The sequence below is a fragment of the Mya arenaria genome, chromosome 5, assembly GCF_026914265.1.
Source record: "Mya arenaria isolate MELC-2E11 chromosome 5, ASM2691426v1".
Lineage (NCBI taxonomy): Eukaryota > Metazoa > Mollusca > Bivalvia > Myida > Myidae > Mya > Mya arenaria.
In genome coordinates, this window is record NC_069126.1 from 3,445,100 (window position 1) to 3,457,580 (window position 12,481).

The window sequence follows — 12,481 nt, forward strand, 5'->3', positions numbered from 1 at the left end:
CCACTCCATTTAAAACGTTCCCGTTAGTATATATCAAACGTTTCCTTTCAATTTGGATGTTTGGATTTGAATATCGAAACGCGAAAGCGTCACCCCGAACTGTTCGGTCATTTTCGAAAAAGCTAATTATAGCTAGTACATGTATTAGTATCGATAGCTTTTCGTAAGTTTACGTAAATCTCTTGGGGAAATCCTACTTTATTTCATCTTTGATATGCAGGTTCAGAGGCGTTCAAGCAAGGACAAGAGAACAGTATCCAGGAGCTGTATACACACACTGTAAGGCACACTGCCATTGTCCACGCATCAACTGAGATCTACGCAAGGAATATGATGGATCTTGTGCAAACCATCGCATTTGCGTTTAACTATTTTGCTTATCGAATGCTATGCTTTAAACAGCAGTTAGCAAGATATCATGCTAGCAAGCGAGAGATGGGGAAAAGAACCAAACTACTGTCTCTCTGTGCAACGCGATGGGCTGCCAGGGCTGACGCTCTATTCACGTTTGTGTCCGCATTTACAGCCGTTGAATCAGCGCTGAATGAGATCGAAACTGAAGATGGAGATACAAAGGCTGCATCATACAGAAGCGGGATCTTAAGCTTCGACTTCATCGTCATTCTTATAGCTGTCGAGTACAGTGGCGTCGTTCCTCTGTCTAAGATACTGCAGAAAGAAAATGCGATCATGTTCAGGCTTCGTTACAGGCAATTGTTTTAACAGCCCAACTCGATACTGGTAGGGACAATGATGGTACTTGGGACAATTTGTTTACTAGAGCAGTGGTTTTAGCGCAGCAAGTTGGAGTGGAGCCTTTGATTCCTCGTAACGCTTTAAGGCAGAAAACAGTCCTAATGCCCCAGCAGCAACCCTATCAGACTTCTGGAGACGAAACATATAATCCATTCGTAGACCATCTCATCACAGAATTAAGGGATCATCTTCTTGTTCCCCATGGGCGTTTAAGGGCTCAGTACCTCATTCCAAACAGGTTGGTGAGCTGGATAATGAGACTGTGCAGCAAATCTTTACAGAGTTTGAGGCTGATATCAACGGCGACAAGGATCAATTCTGCAACGAAGTTTGACGTTGAAAAACTAGATGGACAGCAGTGTCTCCGGAAGATGTCCCAACTCACTTGAAACAGCTATAAAAAGAGCCCCGTTGGAAATGTAAGAATGTGCCTGTCAATTTTACTGGCTATGCCAGTTTCTACGACAATAGCAGAAATGTCGTTTTCGACGATGAAGCGCGTAAAAAAGTATCTGAGAAACACCATGAAAACAGAGCGGCCCTCTGGGTTAGGTTGATGAACATTTACAGAGAAAGGTGATCAGTTCCGAGAGAGTGGTCGACATCTTTGCTAGGCCCAAGAACAGAAGATTAGCTCTTATCTTTCGTGTTTAAACAATGACAAAGAGCAATATATCCTGACGTTCAACAACAAAATAACGGTAGCGACTGCGGTGTATAATTGCCATAGCAAATGCAACGGAACTTTTATAAAGCGAGGGGATGTCAATTTCAGAAATGTGAGGTATGACTTTGTGAAAATTAGAGACCAATTGTTCAGTTTTTTTAAGGACAATAAAAATTCCCCCTTTCCTAAAATCTTAAACATGCCAAAGATGCCTTGTAAAGGAGACATAAACGAAACAGTCCGGCTGTATTGTACGTGTAGATTGACAGGCTACGTGGACGACATGGTCAAATGTGACCATTTTAAATGTTAAAATAGTTGCTACCACAAATAATGTATTGAATACTCGAATGGATGCTTGTAAGAGAAGTGTTTTTTCTAAAAAATGTGCACGGTAGGTTGTTTCTTTCAGGTTAACAATTTTAAGGTTCATTTGTTTATTCGGTCTATGCAAATTGATTAAGTTATGTTGTTTTTGATGCTATTTTTTATTACTATTATGATTGATATTGCTATGTGTGTCGTGTCTTTATATTGATGATGTTGTTGTAGTTGTTGTTTGTTGTCGAAAATTTTGTTTTATTATGAACAAATTTTTATAATTTTTAAAACTGTTGCTTCATTTTTCTTTACATTGATGATGTTGTTGTTGTAGTTATTGGTGTTATGATTGTTGTTTTCAGATTACACTGTCATTGAGGAGAGTTCAAATAATTATTGTTTTTGTGTTTGGTTTTGTTTTGTTAATCATCCATCCATCCATCCATCCATCCAATGATCCATCCATCCATCCATCCACCCACCCACCCACCCATTCGAAAACCGATTTTGGGATTCGCTTACCAAATGTTTGATCGAATATTCTATCGTGTATTCATTTTAAATACAACCCAAAACACTAAGCAATTAAATGCAAGCGTGTATCAGCATATATTATGTGTGTCGAAGTGTTTTAAAAAGACAAAAACACATCAATTAAGCATAAGAGCAGTGTAATACGTAACATTTTAATGCAGGGATGTCTCAACCGTGTGGGAACGTTGTAAGAAGGTTGTGTATTGGTTGCCAAAGTAACGGTTTTATACCTCTGTGACAACGTTAGCAGTAGCGTCACAGCATTGAAATATTCAAGAAACGGAAAGTAATGACCAACCACTCGTAAATAAGGAGATCATATGTATAAACAGTAACAAGTTCATAAAGCGTCTTTCGATTTCCTTACTCATGTGGATGTATAATAAATTATAAGTAAGTCTATATATTCGTCCAAGTACACATATATAGAGTAAAAGTAGGCTACAGTTTTGGAACTCAAAAACTTGCGAATCATTTTTTGTAATTTAAGGACCAAAAATGAATTACATCGGTTTGAAGTTAAAAATAAGTGTTTTGAACATCATATTGAGTGAATAGTAGTGTAAAAAGCTACATTAAAACAAAGATAACCACTAAACTAATGAAAGAGTGAACGGCTACAGAATCACCAAGGTGACCAACAAAAGAATGAAAGTGTGTACTGTAACAGTATAACCAAGGTTACAACTAAAGGAATGATAGTGTGAACGGCAACAGTTTCAACAAGGTTACCTCTTAAGGAATGATAGTGTGAACGGCAACAGTTTCACCAAGGTTATCTCTTAAGGAATGGTAGTGTACGTGTACGGCTACAGTATCATCAAGGTGACCACCAAAGGAACGAAAGTGTGCACGACTACAGTATCATCAAGGTAACCACTAAAGGAATGGTAATGTGTACGGCTACAGTTTCTCCAAGGTTACCTCTTAAGAAATGATAGTGTACCTGTAAAGCTAAAGTTTCACCCAGGTAACCACTAAAGGAACGAAAGTGTTTACGGTTACAGTTTCACCAAGGTAACCACTAAAGGAACGAAAGTGTGTACGGCTACATCATCACCAAGGTGACCACGTCAGGAACGAAAGTGTGTAGGGCTAAAGTTTCACCAAGGTAACCGCTAAAGGAACGAAAGTGTGTACGACTACAGTATCACCAAGGCAACCACTAAAGGTATGATAGTGTGTACGGCTACAGTATCACCTATGTGACCAACAAAGGAATGAAAGTGTGTACTGTTAGACTATCACCAAGGTAACAACTTAAGGAATGATAGTGTGTGCGGCTTCAGTATTACAAAGGTTACCACTAAAGGAATGGTAGTGTGCGAATACGGCAACAGTTTCACCAAGGTAACCACTTAAGGAATGACTGTGTACGTGTACGGCTACAGTATCACCAAGGTAACCACTAAAGGAACGAAAGTGTGTACGGTTACAGTATCACCAAGATGACCACTAAAGAAACGAAAGTGTGTACGACTACAGTATCACCAAGGTAACCACTCAAGGAACGAAAGTGTGCACGACTACAGTATCACCAAGGTAACCACTAAAGGAATGATAGTGTGTACGGCTGCAGTATCACCAAGGTGACCACTAAAGGAATGATAGTGTGTACGGCTGCAGTATCACCAAGGTAACCACTAAAGGAATGATTGTGTGTACGGCTGCAGTATCACCAAGGTAACCACTAAAGGAATGATAGTGTGTACGGCTGCAGTATCACCAAGGTTACCTCTTAAGAAATGATAGTGTGTACGGCTGCAGTATCACCAAGGTAACCACTAAAGGAATGATAGTGTGTACGGCAGCAGTATCACCAAGGTAACCACTAAAGGAATGATAGTGTGTACGGCTACAGTATCACCTATGTGACCAACAAAGGAATGAAAGTGTGTACTGTTACACTATCACCAAGGTAACCACTTAAGGAATGATAGTGTGTACGGCTGCAGTATCACCAAGCTAACCACTAAAGGAATGATAGTGTGTACGGCTACAGTATCACCAATGTGACCACTAAAGGAAATTAAGTGTGTACGACTACAATATCACCAAGGTAACCACTAAAGAAATGATAGTGTGTACGGCTACAGTATCACATAGGTAACCACTAAATAAATGATAGTGTGTACGGCTACAGTATCACCTACAAAGGAATGAAAGTGTGTACTGTTACACTATCACCAAGGTAACCACTAAAGGAATGTAAGTGTGTACGGCTACAGTTTCATCTTTGTAACCACTTAAGGAACGATAGTGTATACGACAGTTTCATCTTGGTATTTTCTAAAGGAATTATTGTATGTACAGCTACATCATCACCTAGGCAACCACTAAACGAATGATTGTATGTGCACTTACATATAACCTACATAACCACTAAATTGATAGAAGCGTGTACAGCTATATTAACACCATGGTAACCCCTAAAGGATTGTTAGTGTGCACAGCTACATTATCGCTTAGGTAACAACTAATGCAATTGATTTGAGTACGGCTACAGTATCTCCTTTGAAACCAAGGAAAGAATGACTGTGTACTCGGGTAGCCACTTAAAGAGGAGTTCTGTGTAAGGCTACATTTTCAGCTAGGTAAGCACGCAGGCAATGGCAGTGTATAAGGCTAAAGTCTCCACTAGGATAACATGTAAGGAATAATAGCGTGTGAGGATACAGTATCGTATAGGAATCCACTGAAATGATAGTAGCATGTAAGGGACACAGTATCACCTAGGTTAAATTCTGAAGTAATAGTAGTGTGTAAGGATACAGTATCACATAGGGAGCCACTGAGGGAATAGTAGTGTGTAAGGATACAGTATCACATAGGGAGCCACTGAGGGAATAGTAGTGTGTAAGGATACAGTATCACATAGGGAGCCACTGAGGGAATAGTAGTGTGTAAGGATACAGTATCACATAGGGAGCCACTGAGGGAATAGTAGTGTGTAAGGATACAGTATCACATAGGGAGCCACTGAGGGAATAGTAGTGTGTAAGGATACAGTATCACATAGGGAGCCACTGAGGGAATAGTAGTGTGTAACTGTAAGGAAACAATATAACTTAGGGAGCCGCTGATTGAATAGTAGTGTGTAAGGAAACAGTATAACTTATGGAGCCGCTGAGATAATAGTAGTGTATAGGGACACAGTGTAACCTAGGGGGCAATTGAAGAAATAGTAGTGTGTAAGGAAACAGTGAAACCTAGAAAGCGAATGAGGGAATACGGTATTGGTGTGAAGGGACACATTATCACCTAGTGACCCACTGAGAGAATAGTAGAGTGTAAGGATACAGTATCACCTAGGAAGACACTGAAATAATATTAGTGTGTAAAGATACAGTATCACATAGAGAGCCGCTGAATGAATAGTGGTGTGTAAGGATACAGTTTAACCTAGAACAACCAAATGAATTGAAGAGTGTAAGGATACGGTTTACCAAGGCAGCCACTACAGGAATAAAAAATGCATTTGTGTGTATTTTTTAAAAAGAAATAATTTTTGATAAAAACTACGTAGGATGGTGTCTATTGTTGATTTGTATGTATAACCATTTATCTGTTTACATTCCAATTATTCGTTTTTGCCTCCTAAAGTTTCTTTCCATTTTAATTCTGAAGTTTATGTTCTCATTGTTTTAACAAATATTAAGTATATAGATAGAGATTTGTTTGATTGCTTTGAACGATGTGTTTTAGTATGGCTAATTTCATCTTTAGTAAGCTACATCTTCGTTTCCACGGAGAATAATTTAATGAGAGTTTTGTATATTATGAAATCGGAACTGTTTATGGCGTATAAATATTAAATTTGATTAAATTTGTAAATTGTATTGGTTCTATAAATTATGGAACATCGATAACCGCGAACAGAATGATAACGTGTGTGTTAAAATGAAATTTTGAGAACCTCGTTAAGAATGATAAAATGTTAGTCAGGTATTAAACGTTGTAACCAATGTAAATTGATGCTTGGACATTGTTAACCAGTGTAAGTTAAAGAATAAACATTTTTAACTAATGTAAGTTTATAAATTAACATTTTTAACTAATGTAAGTAAATGAATGAACCTTGGTAACCAATGTCAGTTAATGATTGTAAACTGGTAACCAATGTCAGTTTATGATTGAAAATTGGTAACCAATGTCAGTTAATAGTTGTAAACTGGTAACCAATTTCAGTTTATGATTAAAAATTGGTAACCAATGCCAGTTTATGATTGTAAACTGGTAACCAATGTCAGTTTATGATTGAAAATTGGTAACCAATGTCAGTTTATGATTGTAAACTGGTAACCAATGTCAGTTTATAATTGAAAAATAGTAACCAATGTCAGTTTATGATTGTAAACTGGTAACCAATGTCAGTTTATAATTAAAAATTGGTAACCAATGTCAGTTTATGATTGTAAACTGGTAACCAATGTCAGTTTATAATTGAAAAATAGTAGCCAATGTCAGTTTATGATTGTAAACTGGTAACCAATGTCAGTTTATAATTAAAAATTGGTAACCAATGTCAGTTTATGATTGCAAACTGGTAACCAATGTCAGTTTATAATTGAAAATTAGTAACCAATGTCAGGTTATGATTTAAAATTAGTAACCAATGTCAGTTCATGATTGAAAATTGGTAACCAATGTCAGTTTATGATTGTAAACTGGTAACCAATGTCAGGTTATAATTGAAAACTGGTAACCAATGTCAGTTAATGATTGCAAATTAGTAACCAATGTCAGTTTAGGATTAAAAATTGGTAACCAATGTATGTTTATGATTGAAAATAGGTAACCAATGTCAGGTTATGATTGAAAATTAGTTACCAATGTCAGTTTATGATTGTAAACTGGTAACCGATGTCAGTTTATAATTGAAAATTGGTTACCAATGTAAACTAATGATTGAACATTGGAAACAAATGTAAGCAAAAATGTAACATTCGTAACTGTGAATAGAACGATAGTGTTTAAATCAATGATGGTACATTGGTAAACACAAAACAACGATGTCACTTTTCTTCTTATTTAGAACATTCTCATTTAAGATTGAAATGCTCAACTCATGGCCCACTCGGCAATGATCGATACATCACCTTCTTTGTGTCTTATACTATAATATGCAAACGACTTATTTTATCTCTGATTTCGCCTTTAAAGTTTGCAACATTTACCGGTTTGTCGTAGCGAAGAAATCATAAACTATTGATTCAATTATACTTTTAATACTAAAATATGTGTTAAGAGAGAACCACTGCTGTAATGATTTTGCGGAATATCAGATGCGGTTTAGAATTGCAATTAAACGTTCTGTTAATACGGATATATTCACCATAGGTCTTCGCTACAATAGGTTTATGGTGTGCGATTGTGAGATTATGTTCTATACAAAAAGTGATTATATGAACTAGATTTCGTAATTACTAATTGTGTTCTTCTACTTTTCTTTCTGAGATGGGTTTCTATATTTCTAATAAGATAACAATAACTATGGCAGTGTTTTTTTTCGTCGCAGTCTACCTCATCTTAGTAATCTACGGTACCAAGCAAAGTAAGTTTTCTGTTATTTGAGAAACAAACACATTGTATTCAAATATAATATCCCATCCCTGTTGGTGTTTTTTTAAAAAAACACAACAAAAACAACAACAACCTTACAAGCATATAACGGTGTTTAGTTAAAAAGAACATGCACTTAGTCGAATAGACTGATGAGGCTGGTATATATATATATGTATATGAGTATTGATGAATGTGGAGACAAGTATAAGTTCATGGCCGTGCTCACTTGTTTAAGCCCCCAGTAGAGTCGGGCTCCAATGAAATCGTGTTCCACTGACTGTTTCGTGGCGGTAATTCCATCGTTTATCGGTTAAGCAAAAAAAATAATTGAAAAGTGTGAATGTGGGGTTTGTATTAGAGAATAAGGTGTTTATGTCGAGGGCTGAATGCGAAAAGGTTCTGAGTGAAAATAAATAAAGAAGAAGATAGAACCTTTTCGCTTTCACCCCTCGATATGTTTGTGTTTCTAGTTCATTTACATTTTGGCCGTTGCCTTGTGCCCTTAAGTATGGGTTATATTTGAACGTTCGACTACTGGGTTTGTCCCTGTAGTTTTCATTGTATTATCATAAGTATAATCCTAAAAAGTAAACTTTGGAAATTGTGAAACGAAAGTTGTAATCATTTCAATGTGTATTGTATTGTTTTGATAACTGGTGATGGCATTGTGTTTGGTAGCACTTTGTTGAACACACCTAGGACTTTGATATACAGCAAATGGAACACAGTATGAGTATATAAGCCAATGAGGATGTTCAAATGCAAACTCAAATGAGATTTCGAGTTTGTCCTATTTACGTTTGATCTTAAATACATACCACATTGACGTTACAACACGCTTTTGAAGGGCTAAATGTATCGTTGCTGTAACAATTAGACAAATCCATTTGCTCCTTACGTGTAATTTGTTTGAAAATAATTTGTATGTCAAAAGGGAATTTAACGATTGAATTCATTAGACGGTACCGAAAATGACCGTTCAAGGCGGTAATCCCAACAAGTATATGAGTATTTATGTAAACTTCGTTTGTTGTTTTTGTGACTCTCGCGGAGAGTTAGGTTATCCGTATTACAAATAAAACTATGTGACTTTGTATTTTTGTTCTTTATTTCAACTGAAATCGGAAAATCGGAATTAACAACATGTCAATGTCAAAACAGTGTCTCTGCAATATTTTGTTTGGTATGGTATCTATATGGAGGGCTGAAAGCGAAAATGTTCTATCTTTTTCTTTATTTTATGTCACTTAGAACCTTTTCGCATTGACCCCTCTCTCTCTCTCTCTCTCTCTCTCTCTCTCTCTCTCTCTCTCTCTCTATATATATCCTTCCTCTTCACATTACGCCCTATGAATGACACCATATAAGACATCACTAGTTCTTATTACGCCTTATGAATGACACCATACAAGACATCACTAGTTCACATTACGCCTTATGAATGACACCATACAAGACATCACTAGTTCTTATTACGCCTTATGAATGACACCATACAAGACATCACTAGTTCACATTACGCCTTATGAATGACACCATACAAGACATCACTAGTTCTTATTACGCCTTATGAATGACACCATACAAGACATCACTAGTTCTTATTACGCCTTATGAATGACACCATACAAGACATCACTAGTTCTTATTACGCCTTATGAATGACACCATATAAGACATCACTAGTTCTTATTACGCCTTATGAATGACACCATATAAGACATCACTAGTTCTTATTACGCCTTATGAATGACACCATATAAGACATCACTAGTTCTTATTACGCCTTATGAATGACACCATACAAGACATCACTAGTTCTTATTACGCCTTATGAATGACACCATATAAGACATCACTAGTTCTTATTACGCCTTATGAATGACACCATATAAGACATCACTAATTCTTATTACGCCTTATGAATGACACCATATAAGACATCACTAGTTCTTATTACGCCTTATGAATGACACCATACAAGACATCACTAGTTCTTATTACGCCCTATGAATGACACCATACAAGACATCACTAGTTCACATTACGCCCTATGAATGACACCATATAAGACATCACTAGTTCACATTACGCCCTATGAATGACACCATACAAGACATCACTAGTTCACATTACGCCCTATGAATGACACCATACAAGACATCACTAGTTCACATTACGCCCTATGAATGACACCATACAAGACATCACTAGTTCACATTACGCCCTATGAATGACACCATACAAGACATCACTAGTTCACATTACGCCCTATGAATGACACCATACAAGACATCACTAGTTCACATTACGCCCTATGAATGACACCATATAAGACATCACTAGTTCACATTATTAGCTTATATTGGATTTGGTCTTTGGTACAATATTACAGTTAATATTTTTATATGTTCATTTATTCCTGTTGTTTCCTGTACAGGTAGTTTGCTGAACATACACTTGATGAAGCATATGTGTTTGCAAACTGTAAGGGTATTTTTATTTGGTTCGAACATGTATGTATGATAATCGAAAAGTAAAATTATTCTTATAGTTTTGCCTTCACTGACTGAACGTTAAACACATCGTATTTTCAAACGTTATATAGTTCAAACCTTGCTAAGCCGTTGTTTATACAATTTGACACATTTATCAATTTGAATATCTTTCTCGTAGTCCATTGCCTAGTTGTTTTATTAAAAGATTACCTGATATCCCCCAAAAAGAAAACATTTAAACATCCGGGTTATTATCGATACATAAAAGGATGGATTTTAATAAAGAATATTTCCTTATAGGTAGCAGATCAAGCAGACATTCATAGAAAAAATAACTCAACAACGCTCTTATAACATATTCGATTTTTAAATGTAATTTACACCATTACAAACCAAAACTGGTAGTAAGAGATTAACGTTTTGTTATTTTAAAAGAGCGTGCATCAAACTACATATATAGTATGCGACGTACAGTTTTCAAATACTGGAATGTGCTATTTAACAAGATACGAAATACGGTATTGTGTTGTATGATACTTTCAAAAACAATTCAATGCCAAATAAGTCGTAACGCTGTTGACATCAGCTCCTATATACCAGTGTTTGACACTAAGACTTTTAGGGAAGGAGTCCACCGGACTCCTTAATCCCAAAATCAAGGAGTCCGGCATAAAATCAAGGAGTCCAGGATAATTAGAACATTTATTCAAATATATTGACTGCAATGCTCCAGCTGGCCCTAAATAACAGGTTGGGACACCCGCTGCCCTTTTCAAGTACCCGGCTGCCATTTTACTACACCCTGCTGTGCCCTTATGTTTGCCAGTCAATGTCCAGAAATGAGTTATAAATGTACATACTTTTGACACTAACTTAAAGTTAACAGCTGAGGTAACAAACTGTAAGTATTGAAAGAAGTAACATCACATTACATAAAAAGTTGAGTACTGGCCCTTGCAAGTGTCCCATAATGGCTAATTTAATTCACATCAAGTGTCATTTCTGACCTACCCCCTGGCTGGAGCACTGAAATGACTATTTATTCAATGATTTCACAGAGCCTTTGGTATTTCATTTCTGAAGGGCAAATTAGAGATTTGTATTCTGAGAGCACATTTAAGTTATATTTTAATTGTTTTTTTCAAATAACATGAACATGACTGAAACTATTTATCTAATAGATTCTAATATGACTATTGCCATGAACTGACGATCTAGCATATAGAACCTCGGCCTCTTGTGAAGCGGCTTTGGAGCCATCAGATATAAGGGAATTGAACGGGGCATTATCAAATACTGAATTTTGTTTAATTGGAACATTCATCTGCAATCAGTGCAATGAGACACTGACATGCCTTATATGTTGTGCCAATGCTAACAGACTTTGCAATATAAGCTTGGTATATGGTAACATAGTCTGTGTAGGACTGTCCTTATTTCTGAATAATGATCAGCATCCATAAACAGAATGCACTACCTGTCAAAGATAGCTTTGTTCAGCTGAATTAACAAGCAGTCAGCTGGTGATTAACTTAATTATTTTTCCCTTTTTTGCATTTTCTTAGCTTATAACTTAGCTTATAATATTATCATGGCCCTTAAAAGTTTTTTTGATGGCTTTCAATCGCACGTTAGAGCGCACAGTGACAAAGCTCCCTACAGTCAGGTACTCATATACAGATGTCAGTTCAAACATCAGCCAAGACAATTGCTTTAACCTTGCTTGCTGAATTTCCTTTCTCTATAAATTACAAACTCTTTATCTTTTTCAGTTCTTTTATTTTTCGCTGCCGGTGGCAAAATTCATTTTACCGTTGACATAAACTTTGTTTACATCCAAAATCAACGAGGATTATTTTTTGTAAACACCGTTGGACGGGTTTTATCGATTTAGTTACCATATTACAAACATTAAAATATACATGAATACCAGTCTATGACGTCACTTACAACTTTAAAGAGCGTCTAAATGATAACGATTTGACGAGTCGCAAAATATTTACATACGAGCTTTCGGATACTTTTAACCTTCGGATACGATTTGTGTACAATTGGATTTTGAAATGAAGGAGTCCGACGGACTGCCTAGACGGAAAATCCGGTAGTCCGAGCCGAATTTTAGGAGTCTCGGACTACCGGA